This window comes from Leuciscus leuciscus (assembly GCF_965113295.1).
Source record: "Leuciscus leuciscus genome assembly, chromosome: 4".
In the NCBI taxonomy this organism is placed as follows: Eukaryota; Metazoa; Chordata; class Actinopteri; order Cypriniformes; family Leuciscidae; genus Leuciscus; species Leuciscus leuciscus.
This window is the reverse complement of record NC_138728.1, coordinates 1,989,844-2,011,320: the sequence shown is the minus strand read 5'-3', so window position 1 is coordinate 2,011,320 and position 21,477 is coordinate 1,989,844. Positions and strand designations below refer to the sequence as shown.

Here is a 21,477-nt window from a genome sequence, read left to right as displayed (position 1 = left end):
CAAACCGTCCTCATTTACTCTTCTAAACCGTGCTGTTCAGTGATATACAGCACACGCTGAACGGGGCTTTGTCATCATTTTTGGATGATCTGACAGTAACCACACAAAAATGCTTTCTTTTTGTGTCCCACAGGAATAAATACCAGCACACAGGTTTGGAACGATATGAGGGTGAGTAAATAATTAAACATTTTTCAATTTTTTCCCCCATTTTCTCTGAACTTTTCCTTTAATAAACACACATAAGAGATGTAGGGAGATCTATCACATAAGCAAGACTCTATAGTTCTCGCTCAAAGAAGCAAACCGTCCTCATTTACTCTTCTAACACGTGCTGATTAATGATATACAGACACGCTTTTGTCATCATTTTTTTGGATTTTAAAACACTATGATTGGAAATATCCATGCAAAAATTCATTTTTTGTGTGTCCTACAGGAAAGAATAACAGCACACAGGTTTGGAACGACATGAGAGCGAGTAAATAATTGCATAATTTTTCTCTGTGAACTTTTCCTTTAATAAATGCACAGAATAGAGAGAGTGAGATCTATCACATAAGCGGGAGTGAAAGACAGATATGAGGCAGGAGCTGTGATGTTTGTGGGACCCAGGTGTTTGTGTCTGCCGTCTGAGATGTGCTCTCGTCTCCCAGAGCTCCGCCGAACTGCTGGATCCATGTGGGACTCGACGCCGCATCAAAGCCAAAACAGTGTTTGTTCACCAATATTGTCCATGTCAGTTTTCCTCTTCTCTCTCTCTCTCTCTCTCTCTCTCTCTCTCACACACACATTCTCTATCTCTCTCTCTCTCTCTCTCTCTCTCTCTCTCTCTCTCTCTCATACATTCTCTCTCTCTCTCTCTCTCTCTCTCTCTCTCTCTCTCTCTCTCTCTCTCACACACATTCTCTCTCTCTCTCTCTCTCTCTCTCTCTCTCACACACACATTCTCTCTCTCTCTCTCACACACACATTCTCTCTCTCTCTCTCTCTCTCTCACACACATTCTCTATCTCTCTCTCTCTCTCTCTCTCTCTCTCTCTCTCTCTCTCTCTCTCTCTCTCTCTCTCTCTCTCTCTCTCTCTCTCTCTCTCTGTTGCATGCTGGGAGTTGGGGATAGTGGTGGTGGTGAGAGCTGTTGTGTGAGGGTGAGAACTTTCTTGTTTTCTTATTTACATTTTCTTTTTCCTTCCAGAAAATACATGGTCTAGGAAATAAATTGTAAATATAGTGGTGGTTGTGTGGCAGGATGGCGTCTCTTGATGAGACGCCATCATTATCACTCCGCAATGGTTTTAGATGTGTTCCTGAGGATAATGCCACAGTGGAGGATGTGTTAATTGCAGTTGGTGATCAAATTGGTCACGAGAACATTGTATCTGCATCACGGATGAATCAGGCTGTCGTCGTTTTTTTGAAGGAACAAAATTTAGTGAATCGTTTGATAGTAAATGGCCTTACTGTTAAAGATGCGTTTGTGCAACTTTCTCCAATGTATATATCGACAACAAAGGTAACAATTTCAAATATCCCGCCTTTCGTATCCAATGACGTTTTGCAACGTGAGTTAGCGCGTTTTGGAAAAGTTGTGAGTCCCTTTAAAACTGTTGCGCTTGGATGTAAACATCCGGCTCTGAAGCACGTTGCGTCTTTTAGACGGTACGTTTACATGGTTCTAGAATCGCCTGAGAATACACTGGATATTAATTTTCGTGTGAAACACGAGGGAAGATTATATATGGTGTATGCAACTACTGGCAGCATAAGATGTTTCGAGTGTGGAGACATCGGACACAAGCGACTGATGTGTCCACATAAGAAAACGGGTGCAGAAAACACGACAGGAGCGGACGAGGGCGAAAACAATAGCGTTGATGCGGCCCAAGATGAGGTTGTTCCACTAGTTGAGGTGAGTGATGTGAATTCAGATGTTGTGTTACCGGCTGTGGACACTGGAAATGAGGATGTTGTAGCTTTTGTAGCCCCAGAGATTAGCATAACTGATCTAGTTTCTGATGTTAACAAAGTAGTAGCTAGTACCAGTGGTACGAAAACGGGGGAGAGTGCAAATGATGGAATTGAATCGTTTTTAAGCGTCTTGAATAATGAGGAAATGGAGGAGGAGCAGTCTGATGATGCTGAGTCACAAGTTTCTATGTGTGAAAATGATGGTAGTTCACAAGGAAGTGTATTTAATGCTTCTCAGACAGGTTTTTCGGGAGTTTTCAATAAAGATTCGTTGTATAGTCTGGAAGAAATTAACAATTTTTTGGACGAAACGTATGGTAAACAAATCAACATAAATGATTTCTTCTCTGATATAGACAAGTTTGTTCACTCTGTTATTTTTTATCAGAAGACTGTAGGAGTTGATGAACTTTGTGAGAAGAAGCGTTTTCGTTTGAAAAAGCTTCTTACCACTATCAGGAAAAGTAAAGCAATGAGTAAGAGAAAGAGTAAATCAAAAAAATTGTAAACCATGTATTACACGGTGTCTTTTCTTTGCTTTTCTATCATGCTTTGTTCTTTATTTCCCATCTTAATTTTGTATATGGAGGCTTTGAGGATAGGCTCTTTAAATATTAATGGTGGGAGGGATAGTGTAAAGCGTGCTACAGTCTATGAAATAATTGAGCAAAAAAAGCTTGATATCGTCTTTCTCCAAGAAACTCATAGTGACTTGATGAATGAAGTTGAGTGGAATTTGTGGTGGAAAGGACATAAAATACTCAGTCATGGTACAAATTTAAGTAGAGGTGTGGGCATCTTTTTTTCTTCAAAAATAAGGGCGGATATTATAAGTATAGAGGAACCAGTGAAGGGTCGATTGTTGGTGGTTAAAGCTCAAGTTCAAGAGATGCTTGTTTTTCTGATAAATATTTATGCACCAACTGTGGGACAGGAGCGCCTACAGTTTTTAGATATACTTAGTGAGAGTCTTAAAAAGTGTCTTAGTGAAGGATGTGTTGTTATTGGTGGAGATTGGAATTGCACTATTCATTTTACTATAGATCGTAATACTGAGGAACCTCATATACAGTCCTCAAGTGCATTGTCAAAACTCATTAAAGATTTCCAGCTATTGGATATGTGGAGAATCAAACACCCAAATGACAGACAGTATACATGGATTAAGGCTTTCAATAATCGAGTTAGTGCTGCCCGATTAGATAGATTCTATGTGTCAAAATCTTTTAACAGTAGAGTAATTGAGTGTTGCATTTGTCCTGTGGGTTTTTCTGATCATCATTTAATTATTATGACAATGAACATGTCAAATGCACCTAGAAAGTCTGTTTACTGGCATTTTAATGTAAAATTGCTGCAGGATGCTGTGTTTTGTGAAAATTTTGTTTTCTTTTGGGATGATTGGAAAAAGGAAAAGAGTTCTTTTGAAAACTTGAAACAGTGGTGGGATGTAGGTAAGACTCAAATAAAAAATTTCTGTCAGCAGTATACAGCCAACTGTAGTAGTAGAATAAAGAATGTGGTTGAAACACTTGAAAAGCAAATTAATTTAATGGAATTGCAGTTGGTTGATGCACACAATTCTATATTGTATAATGATTTGCAAACAAAAAAGAGAGAGCTTGGTCTAGTCTTAAATGAGAAAGTTAAAGGAGCCTTGATAAGGTCCCGTTTCATGTCTTTAGCAGAAATGGATGCTCCAACTTCTTTCTTCTTTAATCTGGAATATAAGGCGGCTCAACAAAAACAAATGCCATGTCTTAAACTCCCTGATGGGAGGATAACGTCTAAGACTGTAGAAATGAGAACCCATGCTGTGGATTTCTATTCAAGCCTTTATGCTGCAGAGAACTGTGAAAATAGTGACTGTATGACACAGCTTCTTCAGGGTCTTCCTCAGCTGGACTCTGGTGCTAAAACTGTCTTGGATGCTGGTATAACATTTGAGGAAGTTACTGCTGCTGTGGGACAACTTAATTCAGGACGATCCCCTGGAATAGATGGACTGCCAGCAGACTTTTATAAAAGTTTTTGGAACTGCATTGGGCACGACTATTTTGATGTTTTATGTGAATCGATAAGAGAAGGTGTTTTACCAACTTCCTGTCAATATGCGGTCTTATCACTGTTACCAAAAAAGGGTGATTTAGCCCTTTTAAAGAACTGGCGTCCTGTTGCCCTTCTTACAACAGAATATAAAATATTCTCAAAATGTCTGGCAAACAGATTAAAATATTTTTTGGGTTTGGTTATAAACAAGGATCAGTCATATTGCATTCCAAAACGGTCCATTATGGATAATTTGTTTTTAGTGCGAGACATTGTGGATATTTGTAATGATTTCAATGTGAATGTTGGGTTAATTGCCTTGGATCAAGAAAAGGCTTTTGATCGTGTGGATCACAAATATCTTTTTAATGTATTGAAGGTTTTTGGTTTTGGCGAAGCATTTTTAAAGTTGATACAGTTGTTATATAATGGTGCATCATGTATGGTGAAGATAGGGGGCACTTTGAGTCGGCCAATTCCTATTTTAAGGGGTATTAGGCAAGGCTGTCCTTTGTCTGGTCAACTATACAGTTTAGCTATTGAGCCGCTGCTTTTTAGACTTCGAGAAAGACTATCGGGTTTTAATGTGCCTGGTCTTTCTTTAGACTCAAGAATGTATCTCTCTGCCTATGCTGATGATATTACAGTTTTTGTAAACAATGCTGGAGATATTAACGGTCTATCTGAGGTTCTCAGTCTTTATGAGAAAGCTTCATCAGCGAAAGTGAATTGGGCAAAAAGTGAAGCTTTTTGGGCTGGTAAAGGGGAGTTTGAGAGTCTCCCAAAGTTACCCGGAGACCTAAAGTGGGGCAGAGAGGGACTTAAACTATTGGGAGTTTTTTTGGGGTCAAATGATTATCAAATGAAAAATTGGGAGGGGCTAGTGGAGAAAGTGTGCAGCAAGTTGTCTAAATGGAAATGGTTGCTACCGCAGTTGTCCTATAGGGGGAGGATTTTAGTGACCAATAATTTGGTTGCTTCTACCCTGTGGCATAAAATAACTGTGCTACAGCCACCTGTTGGACTTATTGAGGAGATTCAAAGGCAACTTGTGAATTTTTTTTGGTCTGGACAACACTGGCTTCGTGCTGCTGCTTTATACCTTCCGGTTCAAGAGGGAGGTCAAGGATTGATCGACATCAGATCCAGAATCATGGCTTTCCGGTTGCAAGCAGCTCAGAGACTGTTGTATCACACAGATGCTTCATGGCTAAAGACGGCTTCTGCTCTTCTCAGGAGGGTCAGAGGTATGGGATTGGACAAACATCTGTTCTTAATGGAGCTCCAGAATGAGGACCGTGTGAATTTGACTGTTTTCTATAAGTCAGTTCTGGAGGCATGGAAGGTGTTTACCATTTCACGTACACCGAACACACATGCTGGATTATGGCTTTTTGAAGAGCCACTTTTTCTTAATGACTTTATACCGTCAAGACTTGTGTCGGGACCCAGTTTGCGTGCATGTTTCACTGCGGCGGGATGCACAAAGCTGGGACATATTTTGACCAAGAGCTTAGAGGAATTGAGTGAAAGGACTGGAGTGAGATCTCTGAGGCTGCTGAAACAAGCTACAACTGGAATTTTAAAGTCTTTGCATGCGGACCATAAGATTTTTACAAATGACTCTATAGCAACTGATCAATGGAGAAAGGGGGTTCCTTATGTTTTCCCTTCTCTGAATGTGACTATTGCCGTGGGAGAATGGCAAGATGATGAGAATTGTCTTTTGTCTTTTGAAACCCCTCAGCTTGGAGCTTTTGAGGAAGTGGGGAAAAAAGCCCTCTATATCTCTTGTGTGAAGGCATCCAATGCTGGTCGCTTGCATGGACTTGCTTCAAATAAATGGACAGATTTTTTTGGAATTCTTTCCTCCCCTAGAGGCTGCTGGCGGTCCTTATACAAACGCCCCATTGACAAAAGAACGGGAGACCTTCAGTGGAGGATCGTTCATGGGGCGATAGCTACGAACAGATACGTGGTGCACATTGATCCTTCGGTAGGGGTGGGCTGTCCCTTCTGTAAAGAGGTTGAAACGGTTTTTCATCTATTTGTACAGTGTGCTCGGCTAAACGATTTGTTTTCATTTTTATCTCAATGGTTCATTGAAATTGGTGAAGCTTTCTCTTATGAAATGTTTATATATGGTCCAAGGTATACAGAAAAAAGGAAAAGTCAGTTGATTTTACTCAATTTTTTGTCTGGTACAGCAAAACTTGCTATATGGAAATCCAGAAAGAATAAGTTGTTAGGACAGGGTTCTCTGGATGTGTTGATGATCTTCAAAGGCTTGGTGGCGGCTCGGCTTAGAATAGAGCATGCCTATTATAAAATGGTAAATTGTGTAGAATCTTTTATGTACATTTGGGGGATAAATGAGGTCCTTTGCACAGTAGATGATGATGATGATTTGATGTTTGCTTTTTAAAATGTTTCTCATTTTAACATGAATAGTATATATTATATTTGTTCTTGTTTTGTGAGTTTGTAATATTATTGTGAACACCTTATTGTTTTAAATAAAGGTGTATTTAAATTCAAATTCTCTCTCTCTCTCTCTCTCTCTCACACACATATTCTCTATCTCTCTCTCTCACACACACATTCTCTCTCTCTCACTCTCTCTCTCTCTCTCTCTCTCTCTCTCACACACATTCTCTCTCTCTCTCTCTCTCTCTCTCTCTCACACACACACACACACACACACACACATTCTCTCTCTCTCTCTCTCTCTCTCTCACACATACACACACACACACACACACACACACACACACACACACACACACACACACACACACACACACACACACACACACACACACACACACACACACACACACACACACACACTCTCTCTCACTCTCTCTCTCTCTCTCTCTCTCTCTCTCTCTCTCTCTCTCTCTCAAACAGTCCTTACATCAGGATTGGCAAAACCTCTGTCTGAACTCAGTCGAGCACTGGAAGAGCTCTCAGTCACAGGTAAACTGATCTGGGATGCTTTAGGGAACACGTTAAATTTCCATTCAGCATAAAATTATGTTTTCCACATTTCTCCTTCTTTGTTAAAGGAATAGATTGTCTAAAAATGATTGTCTGATCTTCATTTTTTTTTTTTTTTACTCACCCCCATTTGGTATGAAATCCATGAAGAGCTGATTATTACAAGATTATTTTATGTGAAGCATAGCAGATCACTAAAATTATGGAACTCACTTGAATCTTCATAACATCATAATTTCTCCACCAAGTCTCAACTTCTAACAGTATTTTCATCCTACTTCTGATTAATCTTCTCTTGTTATAGTTGCCATTTGTCTTGTTTTGCTTGGGAAATGCAATTTATAAATAATAAAAAAAACATTATTTATTGTTATTATGGGTTTTTAAAATGACAATGGTGAGTAAATATTGACAATACTTCCATTTGTTGGTGACAAAGCATATGCTGCATGTGTAAGTGACATTCAGTGGCCCTTTGGAAAACTAAACAAAGTGTCTTATCAAACTTTTCTTTGCTAGAATACAAAGAAAATGATCCCATAAGTTAATTGCACCTTGTCAAAAGGCCATTTTTTGCATGCCGTCCACGTTTGCATTGCCGAACCCTCTATGTATGTATAATAGGTGCATCTCATTTCAGCTCTCACACATGAATTCAGACCTCGGCAGAAATTGGATTAAATGCACAATTTCACCAGATGGACCAGAGCTGCTTGCAAAGTGCCAGTCACCTTTTCAGCTGATGTCTCAGAACAGTGGGATATGTAGACAAACAGACCATCACTGCCAAGGGCAAAGACTCAGGCTTCCTTGAAAGGGCTCTTGATATACAGGTGCATCTGTCAAAAACTTCTAAATAAGCTCAAATTCATATCTAATTCTGGTCATGCACTATATCCCAGCTAACACAGAACTTTCTCAGAACATAGCTAACTTTCTGACAAAGTTATGAACAGATGTTCTTCCAGTAACTTGAACAGAATGTTCTATAGACCTTATGCGCCAGAGAAACGAGGGCGCCGCCATCTTTAAAATATTGTCTTTTAACTTCCGTTTTGCGGTCGCTCTGTATATATCTATGGCATTGCTGTCTAGGAGTAATTAGCTTTTGAAGTGGATTTACTTAATAAAAAGTTAACGAAAGTTATCATGAGGACTGTAATGTTTAAAGCAGATGACTTAAAGGGTTGGTATAATTCCCTTTTCACAAGATGTAAAATAAGTCTCTGATGTCCCCAGAGTGTGTGTGTGTGTGTGTGTGTGTGTGTGTGTGTGTGTGTGTGTGTGTGTGTGTGAAGTTTCAGCTCAAAATACCCCACAGATATATTTATATAGCATGTTCAAATTGTCACTTTTTGAGGGCGAGCAAAAACGCACCGTTTGTGTCTGTCCCTTTAAATGTAAATGAGCTCCCGGCACAGGGGGCGGAGCTACAACAGTTTGCACTCACATAGACATGCACTGAAAATTTCAAACCCTTTTAGCCTTTTATGTTCAAATCAGATTTAGACAATGATGGAGAGACTCAAGAAGAAGTGACAACATGTAGAAGCAACAGGACATTTCTGAATGGTTAGTTGATGAATTTATATAGCTTATGTGTGGTTATCTTCTAGTCATTGATTAGCATATTCTGTCTTGATAATCTATAAATCGTGTTCCAGGGGGCGGGGTTTATGTAAATTCTAGGGTTGGTGATGTCACTAACCCGTGAGGAATGTCGTATAGTCTCTACCAGCCGTTTGTTGTAGTTCTTAAAAAGCAATAAAAAAAAAATCCAATATCTCCCTTTGCTTTGAACTTTGAGCTGCAGATGTTGTTTATGCTCAAACAGCAACATTACACACTAACTAAAGTTAGAAAAGTCAAATCATAATCAACCACCCCCTTCAGTCGACCGGGAAGATTTTAAAACGAGCCGTTCATTAATAAACACGCAAAATCGCTGTGAAAATACAGACCGAAAGTCAAAAGACAACGAGCGCAGCGCTGAAAAGGGGCGGGGCTACATAAGGGGCGGGGCTATATAAGGTCTATACATCGTTCATGGAATGTTTCAGTTGGATGTTTATTTAATTTTTTTAAATGTAACAACTAGTTTCGGAATGTTCAGAGAACATTCAAAAGTAACATTCCATAATGTTTGAAGAACGACAAAATGGAACGTTCACATAACCAAGTAAAAATGTTTTTAAAACATAAACTGGACGTTCAGAGAACATTCAGAAATATTATTTCATAACGTATTAGCAATCATTCTTAGAACATATTTGTGTTAGCTGTGAGGAAACGAAACATTATCAGAAAAATCTCTTTAATTCCTCAGTTGTTTCTCCATCCATCAGCACCTGAATGCTCAAAATAAGACCAGGAACATGTCAAACATGCAACTTGAGCAATACAGTTTTCCTCTGGTGTCGGATATGATTTCGGCTTGAGGGATGGAGGACTAAACCATGATACGGCCATAGTTCAACAGCACATAAAGCTCCAAATTCAGAAAACAATGACAGCTGTGCGACTGAGCCGAAGCGCTCGCCACTTTTGCAGGTTGTGTTCAGGAGATTAATTCGTACCTAAAAATGTCTCAAATTGTTTTTTGTTGTGTTTTCTTTCTTCCCAGGCAATCGAGAGAAAGGCATGTTCTGTGCTGGCAGGATGGGGAAATGAACAGGATCCCAGGGAGCACATGGAGATTGGGTTCCAGATCTGCAGTAGTCAGCTGTTGTTCTGTAGACGGGACACACACGCACACAGTCAGGTACAGAGTGATGAATTTCAACATCACATCAGACACAAAAACACACATGCACAAACACGTACACGTGTAATTATACCCGAAGCTGCTCTGAGCGATTTCTGTGCCGCTGCAAAAATCACTTTTTCTGTAGTAAATTGCTCACAGGCTCCAGTGAAAAGGGTCCTTGCACGACTCTGTAGATACGGCTCGGGCTTCTCCTCTGTGCAAGTGTGAGATTTTATTCACCTGCATTCAAGTGAAAATCATGTGACTCATCTCTTAGAAAAGTAATAACACAGCTCTCTTTAACAAGCCACATGATCAATAAACGTGCACGGAAATAAAGTGCATTTTAATATACGGTACATCGTTCAAAAGGTTAGAAATTAGAAATTAATACTTTTAATCAGCAAGTATGCATTAAAATGTATCAAAAGTGACAGTAAAGTTTATAATGTTACAAAAGATTCTATTTCAAATAAATGCTGTTGTTTTGAACTTTCTATGCATAAAAATATCCAGAAAAAGTTTCAATAAAAATATGATTTTCAACACTGATAATAATCATAAATGTTTCTTGAGCATCAAATCATCATATTAGAATGATTTCTGATTACAATAGAAAACAGCTATTCTGAAGTGTAATAATATTTCACAGTATTACTGTTTTTACTGTGTTTTTGATCAAATAAATGCAGCCTTGTTGAGCAAAAGAGACTCTTCAAAAACATTAAAATATAAAATTTGTTATTAATTTAATTTTTTATTTTATTTATTTATTTATTTTTATGGAAATTTTGGCTTTCAGAGTCAAATGGAATACAGTGTTTCACTGCTGGAGTCAAGGAAAGCTCCCAGAATGCATTTTGAGGGGTGCGTTAACCTTTTCTGTTCAACCAGCAGCAAATCTGCACAGAAGAACAGAGAGTTCCAAGAGTGAGTGTGTGTGTGTGTGTGTGTGTGTGTGTGTGTGTGTGTGTGTGTGTGTGTGTGTGTGTGTGCAGATCTCTGGGTAAACGGTGTGTGTTTGAGAATCACATGCAGTGTGCGGTGATGAATGGAGGGACGGCAGAAATGCGTTGCTCAGGTAACCAGACGTCCGTGGGTTGATACAGACACGATCCGCTGGGATGCAAAGCAGGAATGCCTCATCTAGCAATTACAGCGTTCAGCACGGAGCAGAACTTTATTAAAGTTACACAAATGTCTCATATTTCTCTCCGCAGACCAGACTCATTCTCTCTGTAGATCAGATTCATCTCTCATCTTAAACCCAGTGATTTAAAAACTCCCCAAACCCATTTACTCCTCTCCGTAAGTCATTTGGGATATTGGTTGAATCTCTTTAAGAAATTCTGGATCATGTTTCACGTCAAGTCTAATACATAAATTAAATATATAATGAATATATATATATATATATATTACACATTATATATGAAAAGTATATGTATATATATATATATATATTTATATATTTTTTATATATTAAATATACCATATTCTGTATGGTAATTATAATTAATATTATTATATAATAATTATTAATTATAAATATTAACTATACCGTATTCTGTATGGTAATTATAATTAATATTATTATATAATAGTTAGTCATTATTATAAATATTAAATACACTGTTACATTATTATATAATAATTATTAATTTTTATAAATATTAAATATACCGTATTCTGTATGGTAATTATAATTAATATTATTATATAATAAGTCATTATTATAAATATGAAATACACTGTTACATTATTATATAATAATTAGTCATTATCATAAATATTAAATACACCATATTCTGTAAATATATACATTATTATAAATATTAAAATATACCATTTTCTGTGTGTGTGTGTATATATATATATATAGAGAGAGAGAGAGAGAGGCCTATATTGATTTTGGTGTGAAATATGACCCATGTCTTGACAGTTTTGTTGGATTTCACCCTAGTATTGACACTTTCCTCAAACATGAAACAATTTGTAGTTTTATTTTCCAATATTTGTTGGTACTGGGTTGAGAAACATCATATGACACAGATTATTTTTGAGCAAATATGTAGCGGTTTAGACGACGCAGTGATTATAGAATGATGAGTGTTTATAATCCACTTTCCCACATGATGTAACATGGTTTTATTATTCAGGAGATTAGAAAGCGAGTAAGAAGTGTTAGTTAATATCCTCCTCGGGCTGTCATGAGTAATGTGTCTTTATTCGTCTTAATAGATCTGACAGGGAGCAAATCATCCCTGCGATTTCCCTCCATAATATATGAGCGAGTGAGGAATCGTAGAGGTGTGTAAATGGAAAAACCTCGTCCAGCAAGCACTCATTGATCGGATCCGACGTCTGGTTCGATACATGGCAAACCTCTGCGTTTGACTGCGATAAGCAGTGATGTGTGTGTGTGTGTGTGTGTGTGTGTGTGTGTGTGTGTGTGTGTGGGTGTGTGTGTGGGTTAATGGTTTGCCTCGTGTTGGTCTGTGGCTAGTGAAGGTTTCGCTTTATTGAGTTCATGGTGCAGCTTTTCCTCATCAGCCTCTGGTTGAATCCATGACTTTGATTTTATAGATCGTCATGATTATTATATATGTGACCCTGGATCACAAAACCAGTCACATGTCGCTCGGGTGTATTTGTGGCAATAGCTGACGAGACATTGTATGGGTCAAAATTATCGATTTTTCTTTTACGCCAAAAATCATTAGGATATTAAGTAAAGATCATGTTCAATGAAGATATTTTGTAAATTTCCTACCGTAAATATATAAAACATTTATTTTTGTGAGTGAATGCAGCAAAATCGCGAACATAAATGGTCAAATTTAATGGAGATTTTCTCAATGTTTCGATTTTTTTTGCACCCTCAGATTCCAGATGTTCAATAGTTGCATCTCGGCCAAGTATTGTCCTATCATAACAAACCACACATCAATGGAAATCTTATTTATGCAGCTTTCAGGTTATGTATAAATCTCATTTTCAAAAAATTGACCCATGTGACTAATTTTGTGGTCCAGGGTCACATATTTCATGCAGCATGAAATTAATAAAAGAAGGCTAAAAAACATCCGTCATCTCTCACACGAGTAAATAATAATGCATGTTTGTAGACATATATTTGTAGATATATTACTAGATGCAGCAGCATTGCATTTAATAGCACAAGCACATTTCTAAATCAATGCATTGCACAAAAAGGGTTTGAAACGAACCCAACATCTGTCACATCTGTGCTCTGCATGTGAATGATTCCCCAGATCACGTATGTTTAACATGCGTTGCAATTCCGTGCATCTCTAAGTTTAGCGTTTCACATCCATTTGTGTCTTTAAAAGCAGAAGTAATCTGATAATAGAGAGACGGGAACATTCTCGAGCAATAATATTCTTACGGCTTTAATGAAATAAAAGAGCAACTTTATGTTGACTTTGCTGATATATACCCGGATTAAATGAAATCCTCCTCCTCCTCATTAAGGAACTCATTTGGGAGGAAAGATCATTTTATTGAGTTCGAATGTCAGGCTGTGGGTTGCCATGGAAATTAATGCACAATCCGTGTGCATCTAAGTATTTAAATTTATAAGAGCTAATATATTCTGATTAATAATGCATGCGATTCATAACGAGCTCTGAGAAGTGTGCTCAAAGTTTAAAGTAGTGTTTAAAGAGATTTAAGTTTTTATTGTCTGTAATCCCGGCAGATTATGCAGGATTATGTGGGCGGCGCTGGGGTTAGATTAGAGATTACCCTCGTCTGCTGTGTAATCCAGCTCTGTTTAATAACATTTCATACTGAGATCAGGGGAAACGCTCAGTAATGGGATATTAGCATCTCTCTCCTCCTCATGTCAACATACTAGTTATACAGTTTCAGCACTGAATTCAGCAGAATCAAACAGTAAGCCTGTGTGTTTAGTGTCGTCTGTGTTTGCATGTTCTTCTGCTTTGTGTTGTTTTGTTCATGATTTATTAGGATGTTGACTTTTGTCTAGTTTGACATGAATTTGTGGCAGAATACCAATGCGTTTGATTGGACGCGGGACCTTTGACAGCAAGCGTCTATTTATTCATTCAAGATATACAGGGCCATTTTTCTCCCGTGAGTTTTGTCGTATATTAAATGATATGGTTCAGCAATATCACAAGCATAAGTGCTGTTGTGCTCAAATAGCAAATGTTATATTGATTTTTATAAAATAGTTAAATAAACATAATTCTGTCAATGTATGAAACCACAGCCGAACTGTTTAGCAACGTGTCATTACTGAATGAATCAGTGTTTTGAATGAATCAGTTCAATTAATGATTCAAACCGAATGGACAAATTTGTTCTGGTTTGTTCTGAGGCTGAATATTTCAATCCCTCAGAATGTAATAAACAAACACTTAGGGCCCTATCTTGCACCCGCGCACAGTGGACTTTTCCCTCCACAGACGCACGTCGGTAAATTAGGGAATGAACTTGCGCTCCCGGGGCTGGTTCAGCGAAAAGAGGAGGCGTGTTCCGGCGCAAACGTTCCCTGGTGCTATTTTGCAGTTTCAGAAAACAATTCCGCCACAGACCAGGAAAAACCGAGTCTAAAGTCAGCGGCGCGTTGCGCATGTTATTCATATGTTATTTTAAGGGCGCATGCTTGGCCATAATGTAGCGTGTGCACAACACACATACACTTTGCTTATCTCATCTACACACAGATGCAGCAGTTTTCATTTTTAGAAAACCGTACATTATTACAAGGAAAAATATTCCACATGAGGGAAATCATTGTGGTGTCCATGAAGATGTGGAAAAATAGGCATAAATCTAGCTTACACATTTACCCAAATTATCATACGCCTGTTTAACCGAAGCTAATTTGGGTGTGTTTCTCCATCCCCAATGTCACTTCTCTGTGTTTTACGGCCCTGACGAGAACGTCGGTCTCCTCGGCTGTGAACCGCTCCTGGCAATTCCGCCGTTATAATAGCAATCCGCCATGGAACAAGCGCGCCTGCTCTTAAAGGGAATGTGAGATGACGCTCTGATTGGTTTATTTCACGTTACGCCCAAACCACACCTATGAATAATAAAGCTACTTCAGACCAACACATTTTAGATTTGCGTCGGGCGCAAGAGTCATTTATCCCGCCGGTATAACAGCAACAGCGCCGAGATCCGCCCACAAAGTTGCGTTTCGCGTTTGATACTTGCGTTTCAGATCATTAAAATAGGGCCCTTAGAATGGATGAATGGAATTTTACTTGAAAAAAATCTAAATGCACAGCTTTGAAAGTAAAGCTACAGAAATATTCCACGTATTATAATGGCCCTAGTGTGATCGCTGGACTGAATCACTAACTAGTTGTTAACACTGTTGTGTGTAGATCGTAACAGTGTTTTACATGGATCAAACATCAGCAGAGGTCCATCCACCTAGAACAGAACAGAAGTCCTACATCAAAAGGATGATTTAGACAAGTTTGTATTGAATAATTCATGGAAGTGCTTGAACAAAAACACAAGCTTCACATCTCTGGATTTTATCCCTCTGGCAACTTTCCTCGTTCACTTCTATTGTCGGGACACTACTGTTCTTGGCTTGTTTATACATTCAAAATTATTGTCTGTGAAAATCAACAGCATGTCAGTGATGCTGTTTGCGGTCCTTTAAGTCATGTGCTGTGTGTGTGTGTGTGTGTGTGTGTGTGTGTGTGTGTGTGTGTGTGTCTATAGAGCGTATTAAACTCTCAGTTTGACTCGTTTTTTCTGGATCAGTGGAAAACAGCAGATTTTTGAGCACATGCAGTGAAATATGCAAAGCAACAGCCGCCTCGTGGTTTTAATATTTGAACCACTTGGAGGGGTTTTCAATCTCACACACACACTCACACACACACACACACGCACACACACACACTCTTCTTTCCAATGTTCCAATTATTCCAAATCTGGCATCACATTCATGCTTGACGGCCTGCAGATTGTTTTTGGCTGAATGAAGATTCAACTTTTGGAGAATGATTTTTGGATGAAATGTCATTGTGAAAGGTTTTACCCTTCCTTTCATCATCCAAGTTACTTTTAACAACAAGAGAAATCAAGTGGTGTGTGTGTGTGTGTGTGTGTGTGTGTGTTGAGTTGTTTCCTCAGTCGCTCTTTGTGAGAACGGCGCCGGCGTATGAACGCACCTCAGTGTGATGATCCAGGTAGCAGATTCATGTTTACAATGAAAAGCAAATTACCTTAGACAGGGAAAAAATGAAGCAATTTATCGTTACAACCATTGTTTTGATTTATGCAAAACTATTAGCTCATGTTTTCTGAGCTCTGAAACGCTACATTAATAAGATGTGGAACTCAAAGACAAACACTTAGAAATACATGTGAGAAAGAAAGACAGTAGATTAAGTTTTACAGAACAGTTCAAACTTTAATTTCTGATATGGTTTGCTCACATTTGATAGATAGACTGATAGATAGATAGATAGGCAAGTGATAGATAGATAGATAGATAGATAGATAGATAGATAGGCAAGTGATATATATATATATATATATATATAGAGAGAGAGAGAGAGAGAGAGAGAGAGATGGGCAAGTGATAGATAGATAGATAGATAGATAGATAGATAGATAGATAGATAGATAGGCAAGTGATAGATAGATAGATAGATAGATAGGCAAGTGATAGATAGATAGATAGATAGGCAAGTGATATATATATATATACATATATATATATATAGAGAGAGAGAGAGAGAGAGAGAGAGATGGGCAAGTGATATATATATATAGATGGGCAAGTGATAGATAGATAGATAGATAGATAGATAGATAGATAGATAGATAGATAGATAGATAGATAGATAGATAGATAGGCAAGTGATATATATATATAGATGGGCAAGTGATAGATAGATAGATAGATAGATAGATAGATAGATAGATAGATAGATAGATAGATAGATAGATAGATAGATAGATAGGCAAGTGATAGATAGATAGATAGACAGACAAGTGATAGATAGATAGACAAGTGATAGATAGATAGATAGATAGATAGATAGACAAGTGATAGATAGATAGATAGATAGACAAGTGATAGATAGATAGATAGATAGGCAAGTGATAGATAGATAGATAGATAGATAGACAAGTGATAGATAGATAGATAGACAAGTGATAGATAGATAGATAGATAGATAGATAGACAAGTGATAGATAGATAGATAGATAGACAAGTGATAGATAGATAGATAGATAGATAGATAGATAGATAGATAGATAGATAGATAGATAGATAGATAGATAGATAGGGGTGTAACGATACGCGTATTCGTATTGAACCGTTCGGTACGAGGCTTTCGGTTCGGTTTTCGGTACGCATTTTCAAACCGAACGGTTTTTCCTGCCGACCAAAATTTCGTTATTTCAAATATAGGCGCGTTGCGCGTGGCAAGCGCGCTCATAATGTAAGAGATGCCGGCGCGACCACAACATTGCCCAACATCAAATGGCAAACGTAATGCAAGCGGAACGAAACTGCTCGTTATTGTGTGGTTGAAGGACCGTTTATCAGTTTGGACCAGTGCAGCGCGAGCCGATCGTGATCATGTGACACTGTTACTACACAGCGCTAATAAGAGATCCAGTAAAGAAAGCATTTGAATTCCCCACAGAAGTAATAACATCGCTGCGAGATCTAGTGAGAAACATTCACATTTCTCCGTTATTAACGGATCAAACAGCGCTGACGTGGAAACCTGGAAGAAACATTGTGCCATGAATGAACTATCCAGTGTCCACAGATCAGCAACATTCACCATGGATTTACTGTAGTAACACTAACTGCAAACATGGAGGTTTGGCAGGAATAGTAGGGCTATAATGCCTTCAAGTAACATTATGTCGGTTTTATTTTGACATTATGGATACAATTGCTGCCCTCAAATGTTAATCTGAACTAAAATAAACCTTTGTTTATAACAACTACAATATTACATTTAATTTTTTCCAAGGAGCTGTTTTGTAATATGCTCCTAAGAAGAGTCAATTATAGCTCTAGAATTGCTCAAAGTAAAAAAAATTCATACTTTATGATGTTAGTTTTAATTAAAAAAATTAAATCAAGGAAATTTCTCTGGCATTTCTTTCTTTTTGCTGTATCAAAAACGTACCGAACCACACCGAACCGAACCGTGACAAAAGTGTATCGTATCGAACCGAACTGTGAATTTTGTGAACCGTTACACTCCTAATAGATAGATAGATAGATAGATAGATAGATAGACAAGTGATAGATAGATAGATAGATAGGCAAGTGATAGATAGATAGATAGATAGATAGACAGACAAGTGATAGATAGATAGACAAGTGATAGATAGATAGATAGAGAGATAGATGATAGATAGATGGATAGATAGATGGATAGATAGATGGATGGATGGATAGATGGATGGATAGATGGATGGATGGATAGATGGATGGATGGATGGATAGATGGATGGATAGATGGATGGATGGATAGATGGATGGATGGATGGATAGATGGATGGATAGATGGATGGATAGATGGATGGATAGATGGATGGATGGATGGATAGATGGATAGATGGATGGATAGATGGATGGATAGATGGATGATGGATAGATGGATAGATAGATGGATGGATGGATAGATGGATGGATAGATGGATGGATAGATGGATGGATAGATGGATAGATAGATGGATAGATGGATGGATGGATAGATGGATAGATAGATGGATGGATAGATAGATGGATGGATAGATAGATGGATAGATGGATGGATAGATGGATGGATAGATGGATACATGGATAGATGGATGGATAGATGGATGGATAGATGGATAGATAGATGGATGGATAGATGGATAGATGGATGGATGGATAGATGGATAGATAGATGGATGGATAGATAGATGGATGGATAGATAGATGAATGGATAGATGGATGGATAGATAGATAGATAGATAGATAGATAGATAGATAGATAGATGCATTTCTAAAAACTTTGGACAAATGCACTTTAAATTAGATTTGTAAAAGATGATCATCTTGTTATTAACCACAATATCAAAAGCCGAATAGACAGATGATGCTAATATCTCCAGAAACAGACGTGCGTCATCATCCATGTTTGTGTTGATTAATGTGAATGTGTGCCTGGAGTTAGCATAGAGTGAGTGTTGCTATAGTATTCGGCGCGCGTCTGTCTGAATCTGTGTAGCGTCAGGAATTCAAGATTTCATTTGGTTTCATCAGACGCTGGAAGGGCCGACGGACGGCACACAACAGAAGCCGTATTCAGATCAGAGGCTTGAGTGACGCGACCTCGTGCACTCTGGGGTTTCCTCGGAAAGGAGGAGTGGAAAGAAAGAAAGAAAGATGGAGGGATGCAGATGGATGTGTAATATTCATGAAAAGAAAATGAGGGGAGGAAGAAGAGACGTGAAACTGCAGGTGTTGAGAGTCTCAGACTGGCTGTATTAATATTTCACATGGAAGATATTGTCTTAGGCTGTGTGTGTGTGTGTGTGTGTGTGTGTGTGTGTGTGTGTGTGTGTGTGTGTGTGTGTGTGTGTGTGTGAGGGAATCTTTTCTCCTGGTAGGATCACAGATGTATTTTCCAGCTGGTCTGATGACTTGATTACAGATGTTTTGTTTCAGAGCTTCCTTCTGCGATCCGTTCTTCGAGGTTAGGGAATTTCTTGGCGGATTACGATACTTTCTGAGTTTTCACCTTTACATCTGGAGTCTAATTACTGAACTAATTCAATGGCAACAACACAACACAAGCTCTGTGTTCTCTTGATGTTGGCTAAACAGTAACATCTGTGTGTTTGCGGATACAATATGTTTCTGTTTTGTTTAGATTAAAAGGTTTGTTGCTTCTGGGAACAATCTTTTAACCCTATAAAGCATATTTGATACACTAAAAGCCTCTAAATTGATAAAAACCTGTCGCACACATTCTCCTTCAGTCCTTCTGTCTCTGATTTTAGCAAGTAAAAGTCTTTTAGTATAATTGAATCTTGAATCTCGAGTCTTTTTGCTGTGAAATCTTGATTTTTAGCAAGTAAACGTAAGAATAACTTTGATTTTGTACGTAATATTTCAAGATTTCAAGCAGGTTTGCTGCATTATCCATACGTTATTCATTATTAGAAAAATCTGTGTCAAATATGATCATCAGGATTTTGAGGAAGGATTATTTGTTCATCTGTCAATCATCATTGTATCGCATTGAATCATATGTTTTAAAACTAAAACTTTGATCAAAACTTTAGAATAAGACATATTGGCAGATATAGAGTGATGACTAATACTTATGTATTTTATTTAATAATCTGTTCATTGATTACATTACAAGCGATCAGAATTTCATCTTCCTTTTCGTCCATATAAATATCAGCATATTTGATCCTCTGAATAAAACTGAACCATTTTTCCTCCATATTCTCACTATATCACATTTAATGAGCCATAAAAGCCTGATGTATAAAATATGATACTCGACTAAAAACTGTTTCATTTCCAAAACAATGCACATTTTCACACTAATATTTAATATTAAACTGCTAGAACTCTCTAATGTACAACCTTTGTGTTAGAATTAGTTTGATTTGACCATAAAATCAGTGTATAAAGTGTGTGTTGATGGATTTGAGGCTGTGCGCGCGGGTGTTTGAGTTAGTGTTGCTGTTGGCCTGTTTTCAGACACAAGAATTGATTTATTTGTACCAGAGTAAAGCTGATTGTCAGTATGTTCTCCGCTCGCGGCGTGGAAATAAATGCGTTCACACCAGACAATCTTCTCAGCACAGCGACGACGTACAGTCAGAAAAGACACGGTGTTTTACGCATTACCGCATCTCATTACCTCAATATCACTTTACCGTAGTGTGTCGAGGGAAACTTCAGTGAGTGAAAGACGGTGGGGTTTAATTTCACGCACCAGACAGAGAATTTATTCTGTTTCCTTTCATACTTTTTATCCTTTCTTTCTTTCTCTCTGACTGACAGACATACAGCTTTCTTTAGCTCCTTCTCTCTCTCTAACTCGTCCCTGAAATGACCTTGTGTTAATGAGTGTGTGATCACGAGTCAGTTGGGCTTTCAGCTCGCAGCAAAAACACAAACAATCCCTCCCTCCACACACACACACACACACACACACACACACACATGCATTCAGTCTGTCGCTCTCACAGATACCATTAGCACGGCTCTAGTGGAAATAGAAGGATAAAGAGAGAGAGAGAGAGAGAGAGAGGAGGTTAAAAAGAAAAACAAAGAGGGGAAAAGGTGGATTTAAGAACAGAAACCCCAAACTCTTCCTCAGACTACAGGTACGTAACTCTAAACCTCCGTCTTGATGCTCAGAGCTGCTGTAGTGTGAATTCAGGACTCGTTTAAAGCAAAACAAGAGATTTTTCTCAGCAAGAGCAAATGCCACCTCAGATCCTACGTCTCTCTCTCGTTATTCCTGAAGTGCGGCGGAGGATGAGAGGATGAGATAACTGCTGTTTGAGGCCTTCGTGCGCTCAGCGACCGCCGACTTTACGCTGTCAGGCTCTTGTCAGGGTTTAAACCTCCTGAAATCTCTCCCTGTGTCGGGAACACTGAGGTCAGCAGGTGCTGGTGACCCCGGAGTCTCTTCCTGGCACTGGCGGAATCAAAAAGTAATGC

The 21,477-nt window shown here is 38.3% G+C and overlaps 1 protein-coding gene and 1 long non-coding RNA gene across 2 annotated transcripts in view; one reads left to right on the top strand and one right to left on the bottom strand.

Annotated features, from left to right (window-relative positions):
* Positions 1-21,477, bottom strand: part of LOC309496739 — a 121,421-nt gene that overhangs the window by 89,670 nt on the left and 10,274 nt on the right. The gene's annotated exons all lie outside the window — the stretch shown is intronic.
* ptn (pleiotrophin) overlaps positions 20,943-21,477 on the top strand; it is a 47,225-nt gene continuing 46,690 nt past the window's right edge. The window contains exon 1 of the mRNA XM_082166858.1: positions 20,943-21,137. The gene's annotated coding sequence lies outside the window, so the exon portion shown is untranslated. The remainder of the gene's footprint in view (positions 21,138-21,477) is intronic.